Consider the following 25,955-nt stretch of genomic DNA (forward strand, 5'->3'; position numbering starts at 1 on the left):
TGTGTCTTTGAGGTTCTCTTGAGTCTATTTCAACACACTTAAAGTAAAAACAATGGGCTTTATTCATATTTCACAGCTATTGCTGCAGCTGAGTCAAGTAAAGGGCTGTGTTCTGTTCTCATTGTCTCAATTGAATACAGAACCAAAGAAGTTCAAAATGAGAAAACACTAGTAGAAATTATTTCATATCAGCCAAAAAACATTGAGTTGATTTACAACCCAATGAGCTGATGATCTTGACTCTCTTCCCTCAGTTGCCAACTTCAGCCATCCCGGAAAATGCTTCTCTGACTTTCTCAGGCCCAAGTTTTGGGTTACTCCTTTTTTGCTTTGTTTTTGTTGTTGGTTGGCTGGTTGGTTTGGTTTTTTTGTTTTGTTTGCTCTTTGTTTGTTTGTTTGTTAGTTCAAGGTTGTTTTATACTGAAAAAAAATTCACAGTGTTTCTTGCAAATGCATTAACTAAATTATATATCACAAATTAGTTCAACTTTTTTTTATAGAGAAGGTTTGTGTGGTATCCCACACACATTTTTTCAGTGCTAGGGTTCTGTCCACAAATGCAGCAATATCCTCTTTTATCTGCTGGGGCATCTTAACTCCTAGAGCCACTGCTATCACAATCTTATCAATGTTACCTCAACATAAGATTTTGTAGAATTGTCAGAGTGAGAAATTGCAGTAGTTGGTGGAATAAATCCTCACTGCAGGGTAAACACAAGAAAAGCCCCACCAATATCACCCTTTTTTATGCCAGTTGGATATGGGGTGCCTGGAGAGGAGAGAGAAGAAAGGACCAGTCTTTTACTCCCTGAAAACTTCATCAAGTCCTGTGGCAATACTTTACCTTCCTGCAAACATGATCCCCACAAGAAGCTATTCAGTGTGTGTGGTAGCTGCAAACTATCCCACTATTTACATTGAATTGCAGAACAGGGAAGCACAGCAGAGGAGCTTGACACAGGAGATAGATGAGGTGTATGAATATGATTTCTCCCACACACAAATGAAGGCAGCAAATTCAGCTGCAATATGAGGCATCAGGATATTTATTGCTTGCAGGTGTTCATGAAAATATATGAGAATCCCATGAGGTTCACAGATTTTAGAAGGAATTATTGTGCACCTGGAAATTTGTCCTGCAAAGTGTGGTATTTGTTTCCTGTTGTTATTTGTTGTCCATTCTTTTCTAGTCACTATGCATTATTCATGGCTGTACTTGTAGGAGAGCCAAATTCTACAGATACTCTTCATCAACAAGAGGGAACAATTCAGATAGAAAATCCTTCTTGGGAAAGGATGACTCGTTTGTTTAAGAAATCTAGTACAGAGTGAATTTACCTTCTTGAGTTTTTCTTTTAAAGCTAAAGTTCTGTAACTTATCTCCAGGAAAAAAAAAAAAAAAGACAACCCTTTTATAAAGGCTTTGGGAAACCGTGTATAATTCCTTTTTCTTGAAAAATTTTTAATGGAAAGTGTGTACTTCCCTCTCTTTGCTGAGGAAGTAGAAACAGCAGAAAAACATGCCCTGGTGAGCCCTTCCTCATACATCAAGGATCCATACTGCTCACAAGCACCACACAGGCCAGTTCTGTTACTGTAATGTACTCTGGGTATATCTCAAGGCTTATAAGACACTTACATGACAAAAACTGTAGTAAAAAATATGATAGTATACAGATCTAATATGACTTTTTGGCAGATGACAGGATTCACAACAGAACCTGAGGAGTGTACAAGAGGTGCAACCATTAGTGTAGTCAGAGGGATGCCTGTCATGTCTGCATTTTGGCTGAGGGATACAATTAATTTGGCATGCATCAACTCCTCACAGCCTTTAAGAAAAGAGGTGATGGTGTCCCTGGAGTTGTCTGGCCAGACAGAATGGAAGCATTTTTTGCAATTATTTAAAAATCACAAAACCTTTCCTAAAAGTAGGACAAATGAAAAAAGTAGCTGCAAATAGGAGGAAAAACAAATCAGATCCCATAGATTGTTAATGTCATCAAAATACTGAGACTGACAAAATTTCGTCAAGTAATATTTACAGAGAAAAAAAAGATTAAGCCTAAAAATATTAATAAAACATTTCTGGTTTTCCTTTGTCTTTTTTTTTTTTTTTTTGTACTATTTCATACTCAAATGTCAGCCTTCTAAATGTTATCAAAAATTGAAAAAACTGTGTGAAATAATATAAATTTTCTTGGTGTTTCTTGCTGTTCTCTTCAGTCATGTCTAACAGTTCATTTTTGTATTGGATTTGCAGGGAAAATCATTGGTAACAGGAAGGCAACTGGGGTGGCCTCTGTGAGAAGCTGCTGGAAGCTTCCTCCCTGTCTGACAGAGGCAATGTTAACTGGATCGAAGATGGACTCGTGACTGGCCAAGGACGAGCTCATCAGTGGCAGTGGTAGCACCTCTAGGGTGTGAGATTTAAGGGGAAAAAAGCCCACATGCAGCTGGAGAGAGGAGTGAGAGAATGTGAGAGGAACAGCTCTGCAGGTCCCAGGTCAGTGCAGAAAGGAGGGGGAGGAAGTGCTCCTGGTGCCAGAGCAGAGATTCCCCTACAGCACGTGGAGGATCCCATGGCGGAGCAGGTGAATATCCTGAGGAGGCTGTGACACCATGGGAAGCCCATGCTGGGGCAGGCTTCTGGCAGGAGCTGTGAACCTACGGGAAGTAGGATTGCTGGCAGGACTTGTGACCACATGGGAGACCCACACTGGGGCAGTTCATGCAGAACTGCAGCTGATGGGAAGGACTCACGCTGGAGAATTTCATGGGGGAGTGTCTCTTGTGGGAGGGACCCCACGCTGGAGCAGGCAAAGAGTGTGAGGAACCCTCCCTCTGAGGAGGATGGAGCAACAGAGAACGTGTGGTGAACTGACTGCAGCCCCCATTCTCCATTCTGCTGCACCGCTGGGGGAGAGAGAAAAGAGGGAGTGAAGCTGTGCCCAGGAAGGAAGGAGTGAGGGGAAGGTATTTTAAGATTTGATTTTATTTCCCATTAGCCTATTCTCATTTGATTAGCAATAAATTCAATTAATTTTCCTCAAGTCTGTTTTTCCCTTGACAATAACTGGTGAGTGACCTCTCCTTGCCATTTCATTATATTTTCTCTCTACTATCCAGCTGAGGAGGGCGATGACAGAGCAGCTTTTGTGGGCAATTGGTGTCCAGCCATGGTCAACCCACCCAACATATTAATAGATCAATCAACTGTCTAGAGTCATAGCTAAAACTGAGCTGTAGAAGAATGAGAAAATTCTGTGTTGCTAACAAAACATTTCATTTTTATCATTAGTAAAATGGTTATAATTACGAAATAGAGCTCTTTTACCCTCTTACAGCACAAGAGGGACAAGACAGCTTGACGTAATGGAAGAAAATTATTAATGAAGGAATATAAAGAACTTTTTGCATGATGGCCTTTCCCGGGAGAGAGCAGTGAGGAGTCAAATGCAAAGTGTTATTGCATCAGAGAAGGCAAAGTCCTCTGTTTAGCTTCTGTATTTTCATTCAGTTTTATGTACCATACCATTTTGAAACTGTTGTTCAGCCTTCATCTGAATAAATCCCAGACCCATAAAGGAGGTGCTATCAGCTTGTCTACAGCCCTTCAACATAGTTCATCCTGTTCTTCTGGGTTTTTTCCCCTTGTTTTCATCCCAGGTTTAAAATCTTCCATTTTGCTTTTGAATTAGGGGGGCCTGAATCTGCAGCAGTTTCACTCATCTTCTCCTGGATGAGGGAGAGTATTTCCATTCACTGGAATTCAACTTCCATTTTTACACACCAGTTTCTTAATGCTATCTTCTCTCCAGTTTCATAATTTGTGAGAAAAACAATTACTCTATAACTACATTCCTTTCATTAACACAGTAAAACAGGTTGGAGGCCTGCTCACAATTTGGTTTTCAGTCTGTTTTGGAGGGAAAAGTAAGACTGCCCCTATCTGAGAACACGTGGCAAAGTGACAGCTTTAATTTTAAATGCTTTGCAACTCTAGCAGCAGTGCCTTATCAGTTCTCAGAAAATAGTTATCTGATGGGGGGTGTTTCTTTTTATGTTAGAACACATCCTTAAGTACCAGATCACAAATTTTCCTCTTGGAACTCCTATTCCCTGATAAATGACCATCACATGCTATTAAAAATCTCTGCACTCTCTGCTGTTATTCTTACAATTTAGGCGGGATGATAACAGTCTCTCCAGATAGCTTTGCTCTCCTGTCTGGAGAAACAAGTCCAGGTCTCCATACTCCAAAACAAATAATGTTTGGACTAAGGCAGCCTTGAAACACACTAGAGTAATTAGATTAATTAGGAAGTCAACAGCCTTTGAAAAGCTTGGAGTAGAAATCTTTGCCTCTGTCCCAAGGCAAAACCCACAATACACCTAGAAGCTTTGATGCATTTGAATCAGAATTTGTTAGTAACAATAGGGTATTTCTTTAGCATGCAAATTGAAACTGGGGTAGGTGTAAATATATAGACAACAGATTGTGCTGAAGATTTTCTAATTTAAATAGACAAAGGGTGAAAAATAAGCCAGAACTCAGATGCACAGAGATTCACTTAGAACACAGGTCAGGAAGAGAGCTAGAAACAATCTCAGATGTTTTGGCTAGTCTAGCTGTTCTCTGAATCTTTATTTCTCTTTTAATATTTTACAGAGAAATAGTAATAGTAATGATGACAATAATAACTGTAATAATAACAATATTATTATTTTCTTACTCACTGGGGGGAAAAACCCACAACCTCACATAATTTTTCATTCCATTTACTTACATGACTGATATTTGCATAGCTAAAACCCTCTCCCTCATAAACACTATTTCACATGCCTAACTAAGAATTATTTTGTGATAAAATTGTCTAAACTTCCTCATCATTAACTTCTTTAAATTATACTGTCTGAAGATGTTTATGGATTTGCTAAGTAATCTACTGTGGAGCACAAACTGCAAACCAAAGTGAAATTGAGTTCCCAACTGACTGAGAAGGTAATTAATGATTTAACTGCACAACTGTTAGCAGATCTATAATGCAACTTAAAAGCTAATTGAGAACTGTACAGCCAAAGGAAAGAGGAAAGCATAGTGCAGCCACAGAACTCCTTTGAGTAGTATTTGGTCAGTCTGCTGTCAGGGAAATTGGAAAAATAGCTATCCCTACCTCGTATAAAAATAAAGACACTATACAAAAATATGTGCTAACTTTGGGGAATTGGCATTTTATGATCACCTCTTTAAGAGGGCAAGTTTCTAGCAGAGCACTGAATTCCACAACTTCCCCTTCTCCCTGGCCAGTAGCATTAACATGCTCCATTTCTCTCCCCGCTCATAATGCATCAAAACCCACTCCAGCAAATCAGCTACCCAGAAGAGCCAGGAAATGCTTTTCACTGCCATTTTATAGCCCAGTTATCTTAATTAGTCCCAGCTGACTGAGGAAGCCCAGAAATAAGGCAGTAGATTGGGTTGTGCATCTACCTGGAGGAACTTTTCCAGATTTTTGGCAGCTGCTACAGAATCTTTAAGAACCAACAGCTCTTTTGCCACCTTACGTCTGGGCAAGTGTTAATCTTTGCACAGTATGTGTGAGCATTTAGCATCCTACCACAGCCAAAAAAAGTGAATAATTATTTAAGATACACAAGGATTTACTCCACTCTAGCAATGAGCAATCTATAAGGAAGGCTGTAGACTACTAGATTTACCAGAGAAGGTGGATACCTAAATCTCACTGTCAAAGCCCTCAAGCCTTATAACATATATAGAATTCACAGATCCTGAATTTTTAGAGTAATAATTATTAGTAAAGGTGTTGAGGACAACTGTGTAAAACTTGGTAGTGTTGAAGCCCTATGTATTTTTCAGTGTGAGGCATTCCTTTCAGCAACAAGTCAGGCTAGCACATATTTTCCACACCTATTTAGTAGTTTGGACACCAGTATACAAGGTATTTCAGAGGGACAGGTTGATGTTCCCCTTTGTCACGCAGTTATGTAGTTAAAGGGCCACCCAGATGTAATAGAGATCCGTGGTTACTCCAGTTCCCTCTCTGAAAGGATGTGAACCGCATCATCATCTACTGCCAAGGCAGCTGCACTAACCTGTACCTCACAAGTTGTTCTAAAAGTCAATATTGAAAAGTGAGAATATGTATGTACTAACATTTCCTCCAATAGAAAAAGGGTTTCAGCTCAAATGAATTCACTCTGGGTAGCTGTTCTACCCAGTCCCCCAGCGTCAACCACCGCAGCTCTCTCTAGCAATATTTCATAAACCAGAGGGGATGCAAGTGTGTTAGTACCAGAAATGGACCACAGACCCTGAATGTTGCTGTCTCTACAGGTCACAATAAGGCATATGAAGGTCATATCTCAGAGCATTCCCTCCTCAGCATCTACTCTTGTCTACTTTTGGTGTCTTCCCACTCCCTGTGTTGGCACTGACAGGAATGTCCCTTAGCAAAAGCAGCTCCCACAGATTTATAGATGACATTGATTAGGGCTCTGTATTCTATTAAGCTAACAAGTCTCTAAGGGTGAGGTCCATCAGCAACTATGGATGTACCTGCATATTTTATTTTTACTGTTAGCAGTAAGCGATCCTCTTTGCCATAGACTTAGCCTGGTTTGAAAAACCCATTATAGACTATGAAAGCATTACATGTGTCAACAGATGGATAGGAGCAACAGGCAAGTAAGATCCAAGGCCAGCCCTAGACCAGCTCTCTGTCAAAGATCTTGATACCTATTTGTTAGTGTGAAATAAATACAAAAGAGATCTCTGCCCAGAGAGGTTATGGACTCCCCATCACTGGAGATGTTCAGGACCAGCTTGGATGGGGCTCTGAGCAATGTGGTCTAGTGGAAGGTCTCCCTGCCCAAGACAGTGGAATTGGAATTAGGTAGTCTTTATGGTCCCTTCCATTCCAATTCTATGATTCTATGTCTTTGAGATATGAAAAAACATGCAGCTTTCTCCAAATTCCTCTGAATTTGAAGTAAGAATCTTGGCTTAAGTTCTTCCAAATGAAAACCGGTATGCTATAGGGAATTACGAGTCTCTATAACCACAAGGTGGTTGAGAACTGCAACTGACTCTGTACCTTAGGTGTTTGTATTACCCCTTAATCTCCTTTAATATCCCCAAATGCCCTTTAATTATTTCACTAAACAAATGGCAGAGTTCTGTATTTGATCTACATTCGATCCTAAATCATACACATTCAAGTGCTGTCTGTATATAGTTGTAACGAGTGTCCAGTATGTACTTGTTTACTAGCTTCTTCCTCTTGTAACAGATAAAGGACAGAACTAGCCTTTTGCAATTAGGAGCCGTATTTAAAAGTTTTTTCTCTAATCCAGTGACACCTTCTGTGAAGTTGTAAGAGAAAGAACTGTCTGCTTGACCTATTTGGCTGAAATTCATCATAAATTCAAGAGGTATTGGGGGTGAAATTTTATTACAAAAAAAACCCCAAAACAAACAAAATAGAAAATAGAGAATAGAGGACATAGCCTTTGAATATCTAAGCTAAAACACTAACTGAAAACTGAAACCCATGCTGGATCAAAATCTTGGCCTTGTTGAAGTCCAAGCTGATTATATTTCAGTCCTGACAGTGTTTCACCTTACATGGTCTATAAGCCAGCCTATGGAATTGTATATTAAAAAGACAGCTGTTTGTTTTGGTAATAAAGTAAAAAGAAGGTACTAGGAAATCCATCAGTGTCCTTCCCCTTCCTAATAAATATATTGTCCACATTTCCAGCCTCTGAAAAGGTTAGCTGTCTCCTAGAGGCAAGAGTAATGAAATTACAGCATGCAGCTTCCTGCCTTCCTGTTTCACCTAAAACTGTTTTATTTGGAGGAAAAGGATCCTACATTTTCTAAAACCAGCATTTCGTCATGCACTTGAGCCTCACAGTTATAAGGTAACCACAACAGGTCTTTGATTAGACCCTAAAGTTTTCAAACACTGTACTTTTTGTTATGTGTACATACATGTGCATGAGATTATCAAGACAAAGTCTTTCCATACTCTAACTCTATGCATAAATAATTAAAAAAATATTATTCATAAATTATCCCATGCAGACAAATATGAAGAATTAGACCAATAGTGGTTTTCTTTTCTCCTTGCTTCAATTTGCAAGCCAGAATTACATAGCTAAATAGAATGCAGGAAGCGTCTGTGAACAGATAGATTGGCTGAAGCTACAGGTTGTTAATCCCTAGAAATTGTCTGTTATCACTGTTAAACCCCTCTCTTCAGAAAAAAAAAAAAAAAAGGAAAATGAGAAAACAACTCCTGTGGTTATGTTTGTGTTATTTTTTGTTGTTTAATTGTCATCTTGCAATACAAATAATGCTTTCTACCTAGGTCATTCACAGGACATAAAAAAGGCTCTTCTCTTCCCCCTGCTCCCTTCTTATCTGTGTCCTGACCAGAGCTATTGAAATATAACAGGTTTTTAAATAAAACTGTTTTAATTTTAATGTGGTTTGTTCAAAGTTTAAAAGTGCTGTTGCTGCTGCACAAGTGAAAGGAGAGCTAAGGAAGATACAATCTAGTAAAAAAAATATTCTCTTTTGTACTTTCTCTGTTGGCAGTGTGTTTTTTAGATAAAAGAAGAAATCTTACTTGCTCTGTTTGGAGCAAGGTGCTTGAAGAGAAGGAGGAATGTTCTTCAGATACTTGTCAAGAGAATAAGAAACAGTTTCATCATCTGCAGAGGTCTGAGTCCCTCTAAACAGAAGAAGTGAGAGTCTGCAATAGCAATATACTATCAAGGCATGTTGCAGGTATCTTAGACCTATTAGCATTTATGTAACAATACTAGTAGAAAATACCTGAGATGCCCATATAGTACAGTAGTTATGCAAAAACTACTGATGTGTTGAACTGTTCATTAACTGAATACTAACAAGTCTATTCTGAATTTAAGATTTTACTATTTACAACCCTCTCCTTAATGTGAAGTGTGAATAAATAGCATCTATAAAGTGACTGTGTATGATCAACAGAATTAAGATGATGTTCACAACGAGTTGGGATCTCAATATATGAAATATTGAACCTTATTGGATTTCTTACACATACTTTAGATCCCAATTCAGCAACGGAAATTGTTTTCCACATCATGAAAAGTTCTGGCTCTTATTTATAATATTTCATTCACCCAAATATCAACACAGTTTTGTTGTAGTTACTCTAGGAAAGCTGTGTGTAGCACTTGGTCATGCTGGGTCAGAGAATGTTGTTAAACAATCAGAACCAAAACACTGGCATAAGAATATCAACTTTCTCATGTACTGCTAATACCTCAGCCCAGATGAAAACCAGTTACAATGTCTGTTTCAATTAAATCAGAATGTACATAACTACTTTGCTAAAGAGGAAGAAATACAGGCACGTGCCATGGAACTTTGCTGAATCCAGGCCTGATATAGAATTTCTCCTTTTTGGAAAGCATTGGGAACAATATGTTCTTATGATATTAATATAACCATCTGCCAGTTGCATAAAGGCTGGCAAATTATCTCATCATTTTCCATCCTACATTAAAAGTAAAAAAGGGAAAAAGAAACTCACCTCCGGTATTCTTGGGATGCTGCAAAGCTGTGGAGGAAAAGCTTGATGGATTCTAAGCAGTTCTTACCTTACTCTGAGCACAGACCTGCACTTCTAATTAAATAAACAAATCCACGTTCAGAACAATAGTACCACTCAGGGCTTAGGAGGTCAGGTGGAACACTGCACTAGTAAGCTGGGTTTATAGTCAAACAGATAATTTCATATGAACTGACTTAGATGTTCTGCTCTGCTAAGTCTCTCTAAATCATCCCCCACTTTGACCTTGGTTGGGAAAGCCAGTTTTTATCCTTTTGATGTTAGGTTTTCTTGGAGAGAACGATCCTATTCATCTCCTCCATTGCTGTGCCCCAGAGACAGAGAATGACTCTGTTGTGCTTGCAGTTGAAGACAAATCTGAAATGGTACCCGAATTTTGTTCTGCTTCAATAAACATGCAATGGCTGAAGCAATGTTATGAAATTTGATTCTCTGAAACTGAGTGAAGCTAGCAAGGAAAAGGTTGCTTCATATTATTCCCCATGTGGTCTTACTTATCATACTGCTTATACTACTTATTGAGCCAAAAAATCTTGGAAAAGCAATACTGAAATATAAGAATAATGCATTTTAATTATATGTATGTCTTCCATTCATGAAAAAGATTTTACATCAGAACATTAGTTGGTATCAAACATAAACTCATCAGTTTTCAAGGTGAAAAAATCATAAATGTTAATCTTGACTGGCTACCTGCAGAGTTCAAGCCAAAGACCATCATGCATTTGTAAGGTTGGACAGGCGTGAGAGGGTCCAGGGAAGTGCCACAAAGATGACCAAAGAACTGGGAAGTTGCCACGTGAGGAGAGGCTGAGAGAACTGCATTTGTTCAGCCCTGTGAAAAATAAAAGCCTTAAAAAAGACAATATCACCATATTTCAGTACCTAAAGGATGGCTAGAAAGAAGATGTAGACTACCTTTTTACAAGGAGTCACATGGGAAAGATGAGGAGTAAAGGGTACAAGTTACTCCTGGAAGGATTCTGATCAGACATGAGAATTTTTCATAATGAGAACAGTCAGCCCTTGGAATAGTCTCCCCAGGGAAGTGGTAGATTCCCTAACACTGGACACTTTTAAGATTCATCTGCACAGGGTGCTGGGTTGTCTTTTCTAGACCATAGTTTTGCCAAGCAAGGTTGGACCAAACAATCCTTGAGGTCCCCTTCCAATATGGTATTCCATGATTTGCAACTAGATTGACAGCTTTTAGCTGGGCTACATCTTAAAAAAGTAAATTCAAATACAATACCTAGTCCTGATGAAAAGATACACAAATAAAAATCTTCCAAATGCCATGCTGGGTCATTCCAGTGCTTAATTTTCCCAATGTAAAAATAATGACTTAAAATTATTAATTTCAGTAGAGCTATAACAAATAATACCAGCTGTGCTTTTGGCTCTTGACTCAGGTTTGCTTTGCATTTGCCAGGAGCAGTTCTGTTTATTTGTACCAGCTTCACCATTGCTTTCATTACAAGGGCATGAATCCAGTTCAACAATTCTAGAGACAGGACCTCAATATAGAAAACTACTTAGAAAAACTAATAATAAACTTCTTTCATAAGACTTACACAAACCTGCAATAAAACAAGCAGTAACAATGTTCGTGGATACTTTTATTACCCTTTGTTTTATTTTCTTCCAGGAATTGTTTAAAATTTGAATCATAATCATGCACATCATGGCTCAGAAAGGAACAATATTACGTTGATTGAGAACTGGTTAAAGGATCACAAACAGGAGGTAAGAATAAATAAGAATGCATTAAGACGAGACACACTATTCAGCAGGAAGAGAGAGATGAGTGTTAGACCTGCTTTTATTTAACAGCATTATTAATGGTCTTGAAGAAGAAACAAACAGGGCATTAATTAATGTCTGCAGACCCAACTGAATTGAGATGTTTTGCAAACACCATTGAGAAAGGGAAAATTATGCAATGGGAAAGAGACAAGTTAGAAAAACGAGCAGGGATCAGCAGAGGCTTCACCTTGACCAAATGCATGTAATGAGATAAAGGAAAGCACATTTGAACATACATATTCGGTGGATGCAAATTCCCAGAAAGAAAATATCAACATAGATAGACATGACAAGGTGAAATAGAAACAAAAACATACTGTGACAAGACAATAAGAAACAAAACAAGACATTCTGAAAAAGGATGTGGCAGTAAGCATACAGCCTTAGCCACAGGTATCAGCAGAAGTAAAATTTGTGGCTTGGATCTACAGTTGTTTGGCTTTCATGAACAAGGGTTTTACATGGCAGACCAAGTAACACACCTGAGACTGACTCTGGAATAATACTACTTTCAGATGCTGGAGATATATTGAGTAAACAACCAGAAGGTTATTTGTGGGGAAATACAAAATGAGTCCCTAGCTGTCATTTTCAAAAGAAGTTAAATCATAGAACTGTCAGTGCTCACTTTGAATCTCACATCAGTGAGCAACAGGTGCAGCACGTTCTTTTAGAGAACGTATATCTTGATTGGGTTACCATTACAATTAATATTTCCTATTAGTATCTGATAGACCTATAGCCCCCGTACCAATCACACACAGACTGATTCATCACCTCTTACTGCAAAGATGAAATAACTATAAAACATGGGAAGATGTAAAAATAGAAAAAAAAATCCAAGATCTTGCAACAATTAAAAGGTCTTAATTGCAAAGTGCAAAAAATATTAGAAGCTCTAAGCAAGTAGGTAACCATTGTAATTTCAACTTTGCTGGTGAATTCCTCAGATGTTTTTGTTAACCCTTACTGAGCAACTCACTGACTCAGGGATCCAGCTTAGAGCTATGGCCCCATGAGGCTAAACCTTACATATCTAAGTAAGAATGAATGTTCGCATATAAGCAGTGAGAAATCTGTGGAACACTGAGAGGCAATTTTTAATGAACCCTTTAGCCACCATTAAAACTCAACCAATCATACCTTTCCTGTAGGCCTTCACTCCCTTTTCTGTGCTCACTGCAGGCTCAACTTCTTTCTCTACGATAGATTGGCTGATGTAAATATTGATAGGTCCATTGCCATTTTGCACGAAGTGAAACAGATTGTGTGAATAGTGAGGCAAAGCTGGTCTATGGAATGCTCTACTGATTTCTCTAGATTTTTATTTAAAAATTCTATCAGATAAGTACATTTATTAATGACCACACAACACAAACCCAATATTTACAGAAGGCAGGAAAAAAACTAAGAATGAGATTAGCTTAAAAAGGTTAACAGCACTTAACAAAACCTGAAGGATTTAATGTTCTATTATTACATGTGAACAACTTTACTTTCATAAATCTCAGTTGGCAACTAGTTTAGCAACAAAAATCCTATTGTGACTAACCGTAAATGTGATGTTAAGAGAAGCACATGAATACAGAAAGTAAATATGTATTGGATACCTCTGTTTAGTAGCAGTTAGTAATTTCAAGTGGCATGAAAATCATTGGGGGAGATTGAATTACACTCTTTCTGAGCACTCCTGTTGAAATCTGGAATAACTTGAAATTCACAGCAAATCCTCTGTATTTAGGCTAAGTGTGGAATTTGTAAAACTCTGCTGTAAATGGCTGAAGTTTTCCAGTTTCTCAACTGAGCAGAGAAGAAAACTGTATTTATTTAAATGCAAGTCATGATGGATTTACAACTGGAGAAAAAGAGAATTAGCTTTGAAAGCAATGCAAAACAGAAAAAAAATCCAGATGTAGAGTAAAAACAAGAGTACAGTTTTGCCCTTGTTGTGTTTTACCCTCCTTTCCAGGAAATAATGACCTGCTTGAGATCTTGTGATCTTGTGCTAAATTATTCTTGTCCTATTTTGATGCTTCTTCACCAAGAAGAAAAAAGGAAAATTAATATAACACTATGACTAAGTGCAAAGGAGAAGTTGCAACTGGTAGCATTTTGCAGAAGTCTATTCTGTCAAATACACCCACCTTTGAGGATCTGAAATCTATTGAGGGATAACAAACACAGCTAAGCGGAACATTCTTGGGGAGCTGGAGAATATTTTGAGAAATATTTACTCTAGTACTATATTTCTTCATTGGTTTCACTTTCAACTGTCACAGATGGGTCTTTTGTCTGAGCGAATACTTCTTTTTTTTGAAGTCATATGAAAATGGTTTTACCCATAGAGGAAAGCTGAATGATGGAATTACTGGATTTTTTTCCTGGTGTTGTGGCATGTGGTAATTTTATTTGTTTAATGTCTGACAGAGCACTCCATATCATTGCCCAGCAAAACATTTAAGCACACAATAATTTAAGCCACAGAAATAGGATCTTCTGAGTTGTTATGCAGAAAAATATGCCTATAAAGGATATTACATATAGATTAAAATTTTGGAAAAGAATGCCCGAAGAACCTCTTTTTCAGGGGAGTGCAAAATAAGGGAATTGAGGATGGCTCAGGGTTTTTTTCGTATGTGAAGGGAACTAAAACCTGCAAGACCTTGGTCACCTCTCTCCCCTCAAGATGTTAGAAAACACCTTCATTATCTTTGGTAGCCATAGGATCAGATACATTTGGATAACACATTTTTTGACGACTTTTGCTCTGAACAATACCAGGTTAAAAGTCTCCCAGGACCTCAAGTAGTTTGCTGCGTTATTATGGTAGAAGCAAGACAATTTCTTTGGTGGGTTGGCCCTATGCAAGAGGGCAGATCACCCCATTAGACTCAAATCTAACCATTTCCCTGAGAAAGGAGATCAGATTCTCATTTAAAACACTGCCAGCTGGAGGAAGCTCTCCACGTAAGTTCTAGTGGGCTGAGACTCAAATCCCTAGGTTTGTAACAAGACACCTTAATCATTCTGCTTCCAACTTTTTGTCTGCCTGGGGCTTTAGAAGAAAAGAGTAAATATAACATTTTAAGAAGATCATAAAATGCACCAAGGTGTGTAGCTGTTCCAAGATAATTACATACTCAAGGGGTATAATGAGGGCCATGTTCCTTAAAGATATAAGAAATGTGGGTACTTCAGCTGAATAAAATCCCTGCAGAATATAATTCTATGCTGAACATGGTATAATATACTTTTAAGTGGACAAAACCAGAAAGGCTAAGTGGTTCTGAGCTAAGTATTGTCCCATCACATACAGATTGGGCTCTTAATTAGTCAATTAAATTACCTTCTCTTTCCTTTTCATTTTCTTCTGTTAGATGTTGTTTCATCTGCAAACACAATATTCATTTTGCTAAGGTTGATCATAACCACAGAAAACTACAGGAACTCACAGCACTCTAATGTAACCTCCTAAATATCTGAGCACATTAACAAAAAGAATAAAATGTTACTTTACATTCAACATCACAAAAGTAACAAAAAAAAAATAGAAAGCAAAGATAAATAGATAAACAGACATTGTATTTAATGTCAGAGCCATATATCCATGGTAATAAAACTAGAAACATCGATAATCATCTCAAATATTAGATACCATAATTATTCTCTCCAGGTGGGACATCCTTTCTGACAGTTCTTTTAGTACTCTTCTTGATTATACAACAGTCAAATTCTGTACTCACATGTGTTAGTACCATACACAAAATGGCACCAAGCAGTAAAACCATTCCAACCGCTGCTGCCACCACCAGCTGTCTCCTATCATCTATTCCCTCATTTTGTAAAGGCTTTTGAAAAAAGGCCTCTGAGATCTTCACAGTAGTCTGGGGATTAAAATATTAAATTAGTTTGGATAGTTTATTTATCCCTTTGAGCACTTTGATGTTTAGGTTTGTAGTCTCATATTGTTCATGTTTGGCAAGTTTTTTGACAAAAAGAATCCTATTAAAAGCATATGCTTTTTATTCTATGTTTTACTAGCACAAATGAATACACAACTCCAATTTAACATGCTGTATCAGATTCCCAAGATCCAGAGTAATGTATTATACAAGATACACATTTTAAATACTGTTACCAATAGTATTAACTTTTATGATTGTGTAAATGACATGTTAAGGTAAAAATCCAAAACTTTGCGTCATCAGATCTCACATAAAAATGGGTGCTCTCTGATCCCAGGACTCAAAGTATATAAGTTAGAAAGAACTTCTTGGAGCCTTTGGTGGGACCTGTCTCAGCTAATTTCAAGTTTCCCTCCAGACCTTTATACCACTTTGTGTACTGAGACAATGGAGTCAACACATCTAACACATCTGTTTTGGTAATACTTGTCTGGTTTGTGTCTTCTCCACTGACATATAGAAGAAGGACTGTAGATGACCACCTATAACAAAATGTCTAGCTGGTATGAAACTAGAAGTGACTTGTGATCAAATCCGTATGTCATCATTTGATAAACACCATCAGCTCCTTGGTCTTTCCAATCATTATCTTCGATGAAAATGCTCAACTGTGCAACTGCAAGCATTCTCCCATACTTAGAGACCAAACTGAGCTCACAGTGCCAGTATACACTCCAAACTGAATGGACAAAAAACCAATATTCCCAAATTGTCCTAGGCTGTGACTTTTTTTTTTTTTTAATAATTGAACACAAATCAGTATCTTTTCTAGTAGGATTCCTGGAACAAGCTTCTAAGCTTAGCTGTGTCAATAACATGACCTGAGATGGATGAAGTTCTCAAGTGTAATAAAGTAAGAAAACTACTTTTCTTTATTGAAAGATGTAAAAATAAGATTTGATTTCGTGCTTTTGTATTTTTTTATCTCATTCTATATCTGATTCTATATTTATTTCCGTACCACATTACATATAAGATACACTTTATCAGAAGATAAAATAAGACTGCTTGATATGTAGACATGATTTCCCATCAGTCTGGAGAAACAGAGGATAACATCTGATATGTTTTATTGCCTGAGATGGGGCAAATACTAATTTGACTCATAAGGAAGAAATAATATGTGCTATAAATTTTTAGTGCATAATTGGCACATTTGGACATATGGAATGGTAAGATCTCAAAATTTAATTTTGTCTCTCTCTTTTCCAGGAACTCTCTCCAGCCCACTAAATCATCAGTAAATATTCTTGAAGTATACATATCTGAAGCATTTTGGGAACACTCAAAAGCTTGGTTTGACTCTCTTTTCATCTCTACTGTTTCTCTTTCTGAAAAGGGAGTATTTGTTCCATTCTCAGTAGAATAAATTCATGAACTACAGTGGATCACATTGTTTTATTAAGCAGCTATAGAAAAATCCCCCATAACCATGCACATATATTCCTTTTCTTAGAAGAAAAGGTCTGTACAACTCTCACAACAGAGGAACAGATGCTGAGGTATCTCCAATTAAGTTGCTCTAATAGCTACTGGGAAAGGGGCCTTCAAATTATTTCTGAGCAGTGTTAAGAAAAAAATTTGCATTCCAGGAAAAAACCCCACATTTCGTTGATGTAAAAAATAAGAGATTTCCTATATAATTGCTGAATAAACATGACATATTTATGCAGTAATAAATTTAATTGTGTCTCTTTCCTCCTGATCCAAGGAAGTCGAAATTGTAATATCTCATAATATTATTAATATTGTTCTTACTGTTCTAATCACAGAAGGTTCATCTACTACAATATTGCATTTGTTTCTACAGATAATTGCCTTCCTTCAGAGTGTGGTCTGAATAATAAGCTGGAGTAATTAAAATAAACTGGCATAATTTCAGAGTATATTGCCACTGTACAAAAGTAACCAACAGGCACATATTGGGGAAGTAAACTTCAGCATGACTTATTCACTCACAGATGGCAAAGGCATTTTATGTCATCATAGTTTAATTCCTGGCATAGTGGAGAATTCTGCAGAAATTTGTCTGGATGTGTAGAGTTTGAAGAATACGAATGAGGAATGTGAGTTGTCAAGTATATGGCTGCATGGATGCTTTCAGCCAGTTCCCTCCTCAAAAAAAGAGTCATCTGGACATTAACCTGGCAAAAAACTGTGCAGCTATTTGAAAGGCATTTTCTTTAGCTACACATGCCCTTAGACAGTGTTCTTAGACAGGGTTACAGCTTCCTGAAGAATTAATACAGATCCATGATTCCTCAACCCATTTTGGCATAAATCCAGCATATGCGATAGGCTTGAGGCTTGCGTTTTCTCATACTTAAGAGAAGAATTAGGGTGAAATTCTTTCTATTTAATTTTACCTTCTAAAAATTAAGCATCTAGCTACCAGGCTCTCTGTGACCCATGGAGCATGGATTATATAAAGAACATGGTACAAGACTAACCTAAAACAAAGCATCAGACAAATGCATGAATCATCTTCAAAAGGTGGCAATATCTTCCCATTGTCTATGGGGAAGAACTTAGAGAAATAGCAGAAGTCTGGACTTCAGATTTTTACAGAGTTAATGTTAAGAAAAACAAGTTTCTTCATCTACATTTATGGACCTCTAGTTAGTAGCTGGTTCAGAGTACAGCCTTTCTACAAGAGATGCCCAGCATCAATGGAATGAGTGGACACAGAGACAGGATGCTAACACGGAGTTCTTTGACATTTTCCCTTTTGTCTATAAAATTTTATTATTTCCTACATCTGCTCCAGTTTTGCAACAACCTACTAAAAATATGACCAGAAATAGACAGTTTAAATTTCTCATTCTTTTAGTGTAATATATAAACTTTAAAATAACCTCCTTATAACTGCTTCTTCCCAACTTGTAAGCATAAAGAACATGTTGTCTCAGCATTGTGTCAGACACAGAAAGACAGTTTCTTGCTTACAGACTTTTTGTCAGGTATCTTCCCACACTATAGAATGGCTTCTGCCTATGGAATCAAGGTGTGAAGATCTGAATTTTTTAAAATGTACTTTATCTAGTCCATCTTTGCCTTCACTTCTACCACTCTTCACCTCAGCTCTCAGTTTTAGCAGCAATAATATTATATGCAACTTACTGACAAAATTACTGACTAACATCAGGCCCACTGCTACTTCCAGCAGTGAACAATTCAATTAGCCAATTTGCAATCTATTCAACATGTGCCCTTTGAACATTATGTAGTTTTATTTTTTCAAGGATATTTTTCAGTATCTAATCAAATGCTTCAGAAAATTTAAAGAGTAGTTCATTTTTTCTATTACTCCTCAAACTTCTAAAGTCATCAGATAAAAGAAATTGTTTGATATTTTCCATAAAATAATTTTGCTTTGATTATATTCCTTGGCATTAATTATTTCTTAGTGGAATATTGTATCAAGTTTCCTTTATTTTACTTTAAATAGAATTGCTGGTAAACTAATGGTCCACAGTTACATCAGTTACATTCCCTTCCAGGACTTTGGCTTTTCTCCAGGGATCAAAGTTAATGGCTAGACAAAGATATTCTCAAAAAAACCTTCTGGGATTCCTAAGGGAATTCATATGAGCTTGCTCTTTGAAAATATATTTTCCTTGTTGAGAAAGTTTGCTTTATTTTAAAGTTCTTAATTGCTTGTTGACTCGGAGTTGTTTTATTATTTTCACCTGCTGAAAGCATATCCTCCTTCTTCCCAGATAATAATCACAAACATTTATTGAACACTTTTCCTTTTAATATATAATAATAACTACTTTATTAACTACAGGTGTAATAGTCTTATTCAAGGTTTAACATTTTTACCCCAATATGCTAAAAAATTCCCCTTTTTTGTGTCTAATTTTCTTAGTATCTTTATCTTCCCTTATTAATGTCTTTAATTGCTCTACCAGTTCAAGTAGACAATTTCCTCTTCCTTACCCTCTCTGGAACAAAGTGTTTTGTTACACGGTTAGCCAAGGTTCCTTTCTGAGGTTATCTGTCACTGAAATTTCCCTTATTGTTCATCTTCATAATATTTGATTTGGGATACAAAATTAACGTGAAGTTAAAAGTATCTCCCAGATAATGTTTTCATTTAAAATTATCACATTTTTATAGTATTTACAGGAGAAAAATCAGCTACGGTCCTAATCGGCAGTGAAGAGGACATTAGAATTATGTGGATGCTGCTTCAGGTGTCAGTATGGAGACCACTGGACACAAGTTGGAACTTACAAGACAGGCAGATGGGAAAAACTCCCTTAGCTTTGCCAGCTCCTTACTAAAAAAATATGCCTGATTTAACACAGGATGAAAACCTGAACACAGTAACTAATTTAAGATAATTTTTAATTAGTATCAAGTTTTCTTCCTGAATATGACATATGTCAAATTTTCATTCCCTATCATCTTGCTTTTAGATTTCCGAGTGGTAAAGTTCACAGTCGATCTGTAAGTTTTCATGAGTTTCTTGCTCAGATGGTTTTTCTAATCTTTCTGTCTTCTTTTCTTGTGTCATATTGGGCAAGAGCTGTACCTTAGAGTTCCAAGAAATCTTCACTTGTCTGCAGAAGCCAAACTATTTGTTGCTTTAGTTGTTTTGTCAGATATTTTAGAACAGTTTTTATGTATAATCCCATAAATCTCTGTGTAATTTAAATGAGTTTATTTCTCTCTGCCTGGAATGGATTTCTCCTTCAAGATGCTCATACAGCTGCTCATAATCCACCTTTCATATTCCAAACATTGCTTTAATCTCTTTTTATTGACTGCATAAATTCTTCATATTTGTTTTGAGATGCATAAAAAAAAGCTTTCATATGATCTTTTAATTCCTTTTAATATTGGTCTTTAACATGGCATTCATAGGTGAAAAATTGTCACAGAGGATTCTTTGTTATTGGTCACTCATAGGAATTTTGCAACCTACAGCTGAATCCAACAGCAAGAGCACAACCTAATACTGTTTCTCTGTGTTACTTTGTTCAGCACTGTTGAAAGTTGGGATCACTGCTCATAGAAAGCTTCCAAAAATTTTTCATTAGTGATGATCAATTCTACTTTCTGTCAGCCACTTGAGCTATATTATCAATCTCTTTATGATTTTCTCTTAAAATTTTATCTTCAGACATAGCAGATATGAAGGTTTTGATTCTTGTGTAGCTCATGAAATATGCTGTTTTCATTACTTTTTAAGATAATTTCTTCTGATCTATTTGCTCTCTGACGTTGTAACCCTAATCTATTCATCTAAATCTGGAACAAATTCTGTGACTACAGGCTGTGAATTGCAGTTTTTATCATGTGGACATCTGTAAAATGCTTGTGATAATTCAGATTTGCCTGAATCCATAAACAGTGAAAACCAAAAACAACCGAAAGAGCAATAGTTTATTGTGAGTTCACATCAAGTCCTTTTGGAAAATTATAAGTTACAATGCAGTGATACTCTCAAAAGAGAAAGACAAAAAAACCCTGCTTCTTTATAACTTTCATGTTAGGTACAGCTGAAATAAAATATTTGTGAGCTTAGAGAACTCTATATGTTCAGGTAGAAAACTTGAAAGGAAAATAAAAGTCCTTAAAATAACTTGCACCTTTCAAAAATCTAAACTACTAACCTACTCATTGTTATTGCTAATGCCCCGACCTGCCTTTTCTGTTTCACAAACAATTGACTCTGTCCACTAAAGTCAGACTTTGTTTTAATCTGAGGGCAGTTAGAAATATGGAATTATTTGATAACTAATAATTGTACCTGTTAATGAATTGATAAGAAAGAGAAATCTTAAGTCTGTATTTTGTTCCTCCAACTTTGCAATGCAGTTGAATGATGTAAGCAATAGTGTAACACTGAAGTAATTCCTATAGAGCGAGCCAAAAAGGCAAACAGTTTCTGAGGGTTTTTTATTCTTATTAAAATTATTAAATAATTTGATTTTAAATACATATAAACAAATTCAAAATTGCTTATTCAGGAAACAGGCATATATATACTGCAAGATCTGCAGATGCTCAGTGGAATTAATACTTTTCTCAGGATCAGTCCAATGGTTTGCAGTTCTGGTTTAACCCACATTTCCAGGGTTGAATAAATCCTGACTTCATATTCAAGAACTCAGAAGACTATGTCTGTCTACTTGCTGCAAGATGGACTCTTGGAGCAAGTTCTGCATTCTTGGGTTTCAAGCAGATTCTCAGGAAACTTGCCTTAGGTTGGCAAGACACTGGAAAGGCCAGGATGACTCAACAAATTCTTATGTTTTTACTTTTGCTAGAATACATCTCATTAACTGCTCTGGTGGATGACATTAATAATTTACATTTAAGCTTCAATTTAGCTTCTCTTCAGTCTTAAGGAAAAAATATTTAGTTTAAAAATAAAATTGCTCATAAATTTGTATGTAATACATGAAATACACAGATGAGAATTACTCAAAAACAGCATGAAAGTCTGTGAGAAATGTCAGCAGAAACAATTTTTTAAACCATTTTTAACCTTTTTGCAGAATATTTTAGTTTCTGCACACCCACACAAAATAAGCAACCAAAATATATAATATGCATGTGAGGATAATTCATTGAATTAAGTCAGGAAATACAAAGCAGAACCAAACTCTTCTGTGGAGAATTAACTATATAAAAATGAATTTTTAAAATAGAAAGAAAAGTTCAGTCCAGAAATCCCACTAGTTCTAACTCAGGGGATCTTCATCATCCTTTGCTTTTGAAATACCCACTATGAAATAGGTTCTCAGCAGTGTTGAATTCAGAGAAAAGAAAGATGCCTGTGAGTCACTTCTCCATTCCCATGAAGAAGTCTTTATAAAGTGAAATGTTGACAGCTTTTGTGGTAGAGGTTCTCAGAGGAACCACTCAGTTTTAGAGGAAATCAGCTGAATTACAGTGTGCACTGGCTCCACTTCATTTTCGACAACAAGTAATAGAAAGCCCCAATGCAGGTGCAGCAATTCTGGCTCATTCCTTTGTTATCATTTTTGAAAAAGCTTTAAATACCCCTGAGTGATTGGACAGAATTACAGCCACACTTCTTCTTTGGCTGACAAAGCCAAGTTTCCTTGTGCAGCCAAGAGATCTATCACTGCAGTGAGTATCTTATCTCAGGGATGGCAGTATTCAAAGCTAAACTAATTCATGGGCTTTCCTCTGGAATTCAAGTCTTCTGACCCAAGACTGTGAAGGTACCAAAGAAGAATTCTGTATTTCAACCATTACAAGATTTACAGCTTTCACCGTGACTTTTGAAAGCCTTGCATGTATTTTTTATTTTAGCTGAGGCAAGGGTGGTATTCAAGTTCAGAATATTATCTAGTGGACCTGACAATGTCCTCGCTGGCTATCCTCTGCCTCCAGAGCACATAAATATGACTAAAGCTCAGTAGTGAAGCGTCAAACACTTCCTTCCTGCAGAACTTGGGACAGGGTGGTCTAAGAGCAGAGGCTTGAAGATTAACCTTGTGGATGGTGAGTGAAGCCAGTCTTGGAAGTAAGTCTACTTTCAGTCTTACATAGCACTAAGGATAGAGTCAGTGGTAGAGTCCTGGAAGGCTTCTGCATCTCAACACAGCTGGTTGTAGAGAACCAGATGTGAGCTAAATGGGGTAGAGTGGGAAAACGCTGGCATGTTTTCTAAACTGTCTCTGAATTACTCTAAGAGAAGGACATGACATGGGAACATTTTATGCATGATCCCCTACTCAGGGATATGCCTGAGGTTGCAATCTAGTTCTTAGAGTAGCAGCTAAAAATATAGTGATGACTCCTGCCAGGATAATTACGTAGCTCCAGTGTCACATCTTTCAACAAGCAAAGTAATACAGCGGAACTGGGAACCTTAATGTGCACTATCTTGTCATTGCTTCTTCAATGGGAAGATAAGGGGGATAAAAATGAGGGGTAAATTGTATTTCAGACATACAGTGTGGGCACAAAGGCTACCAGGTCCTTCAGGGAATCCTAAAAACAATTTTCTTTTGCCTGCAAAGCTCAGGAGTCTGGTTAGCCCTCAATGACATTTTCATTTTCATGGTGGGAAAATAAAATGTCCCCAGCAGCGTAAACTTACACTCTTAATAAGTAACAGGCTTTTTAAAGCACAATGTTATATGATGACATTTTATGCAGAGACGTAACTCATAAACTCAGAGAGCAAAGGATAAAGAAAATGACAAGCTAGATACAGCACACATTAATATATGGCAGTCATAAAAATCACAAAGGATGGATTGGCCCCTTATACACAGGGTAAACATGGAAAAAATCTGTTACTACCAATAAGCGTATGCCAGCTTGGTGCTCATGGGAAATGAAATCTGAATCAAGCACCAATAGCTCAAAACTTACTTGTCCATAAACACTATCATTTCATACAAAGGCAAGGAACTATCAACATCTGAACAGCTGTAAACATATGTTATTCAGCTGCTATGATCAATGCAGTTATTAGCAACTTAAGCAGTTGCTTTGAGAGCAGTTCTTGCTCTCAATGTAAAATCATTTCTCCCTGCTATGTATCCATCAGCTGGAGATCTAAAGGAGAGCTGGGTGAAGGCAGATAGCAAGCATTCAAAGAAATCAAAATGGAAAAGTCTCTGTAAACCTTTTAAACAAAAATCTACTAGATTGCAATTCGTCACTTCAAACTAATACAACTATGTGTTTATATCTGTGTGAGTATGTGTAATGAAGACCTCATTTGTGAGGTGAATAGACTCTTGCCCTTGTATTGCTTTGAATTTTAAGATTCTAGTTCAATTTGGGCACTGGGTATTTTCACATAGCTAAAACCCTAATGCAGATATAGGGATGTGTGTATTTATATTTATAATGTGTATCATACACATATGTATATTTCAAATAAAATGTATCTCTAAGAAACTCATTTAATTTCTAATCTATCTCTGGAGGTCATCTCAACATACTCCATCCTGCACAAAGCAGGGCCAGCTTCACACTGCCTACCTAATGTATTTAGTGAATCAATGATCTCTCTCTCTAAATATACAATTTCAAATATGTGTATGTATGTAATACAAATACAATGTATTGCCTTTAAAGGAGAGGTCTGACCTGGTCTTGAAAATGCAGCACTAAGATAGAGGAACAAAATGCATAACACGTCTTTGGAAAGGCTCTGGAGGAAGAGCCCTATGTCAACACAGCAGAGGTGGGACACTACTTCCATTCATGGGTGAGAAGTAGAAGGAAACTGTCCTGTTGCAATGTCCCAATATCTCTTTCTTAATGTTTTCATAATTGCAATTAAATATATAACTTGGAGGAGATGCTGATTATTCTTTAAAAATTGGATGAATACAGAAATCAGTTCATAAACTTAGAAGACTAGAAATGGAGAAAGCAAAGCAAAACCATAATTGAAAAGTTACTTTTGCACCAGAAGACTTTTTCTGATTCACAGTTCCTCACCTTGTTCAAGCTCCTTCTCCTCATTTGGTTTCCTCCTTTCTTTGCATTTTCAGCGTACTTTTCTAAAGGCTTTTGCAGAGGGCTGTATTTTATTTCTTCTTATGTGTAATCATAATTCCAAGGACATTTTTTCATGAAAGCATTTCACACCTATCCTGTGCTTCCTCCTCTCCGATTTTATGCACATTTATTCTCACCCCTGCACCACCCGTTTTTTATGCTGATATATACATATTAAATAGATGTTTTTGAAGGCTGACAGGGAACCAGTCTCAAACACTTATCTATGTTAAAAATACACTTGTCACTTTTTTTTTTCAGGGTTTAGTTTTATCTTGGGTCAATTCCATGATTAACTTCTCTGCCCAATCCCATACAAAGTTGCTGTGGCACAACCAACAAAGATATGTGGCAATAGGAACGCAGAGTAGCTGAGGACAGAAATCACTAGTTAGCTCTACTTTCTAGGGACATTTTCATAAACCCATTCCTGGGAGACAGCCCCTTCCTTTCTCTGTTTCTGAAGATTGGTTTTGATTCAGAACAGAATGATTAGGGTTAAGACCTGTAACTCACTGAGATGAGAAGTTCAAGGTCAGGCTCAAATTTGACTTTTAAAGTTTATGACGTTATCAGGAATTGAGGATGAGAATGTGGTTGAAAAAGAAGTAAATCAATTGACAGAGTAGTGGAGGAAACCCACTCATCATCCATGGACGGCAGGTGATCCACAGAGCAGGCAGAGCAGGAACACTTACCCTGGAGGATTTACGGTGACTGCTTGACTTTGGCCTGGAGAGGGTAGAACAAGCTCAGGCATCAGAGAAAGGGGTTTTTTTTAAATGGCATTATTTGTTCTTTTTGTCCAAGGACATCAAAGAAAAGACTGGCAGATAATCAGAAGAAGTTTTTGACAGGTAGAAAGACAGATGATGGTTTGAGAGGCCTAACACAGATATTCATTGAAATAAACTTAAAATAATCCACGACAGAAAGATAGTCTACATGAACCCAGACATCCTGGAATGTCCACACATTCTCGCTGTATATATGTCAACTTTTGATTAGTTTCACATACATTTTAACA

Source organism: Corapipo altera, unplaced genomic scaffold (assembly GCF_003945725.1).
Source record: "Corapipo altera isolate COAL_440 unplaced genomic scaffold, ASM394572v1 45, whole genome shotgun sequence".
NCBI lineage: Eukaryota > Metazoa > Chordata > Aves > Passeriformes > Pipridae > Corapipo > Corapipo altera.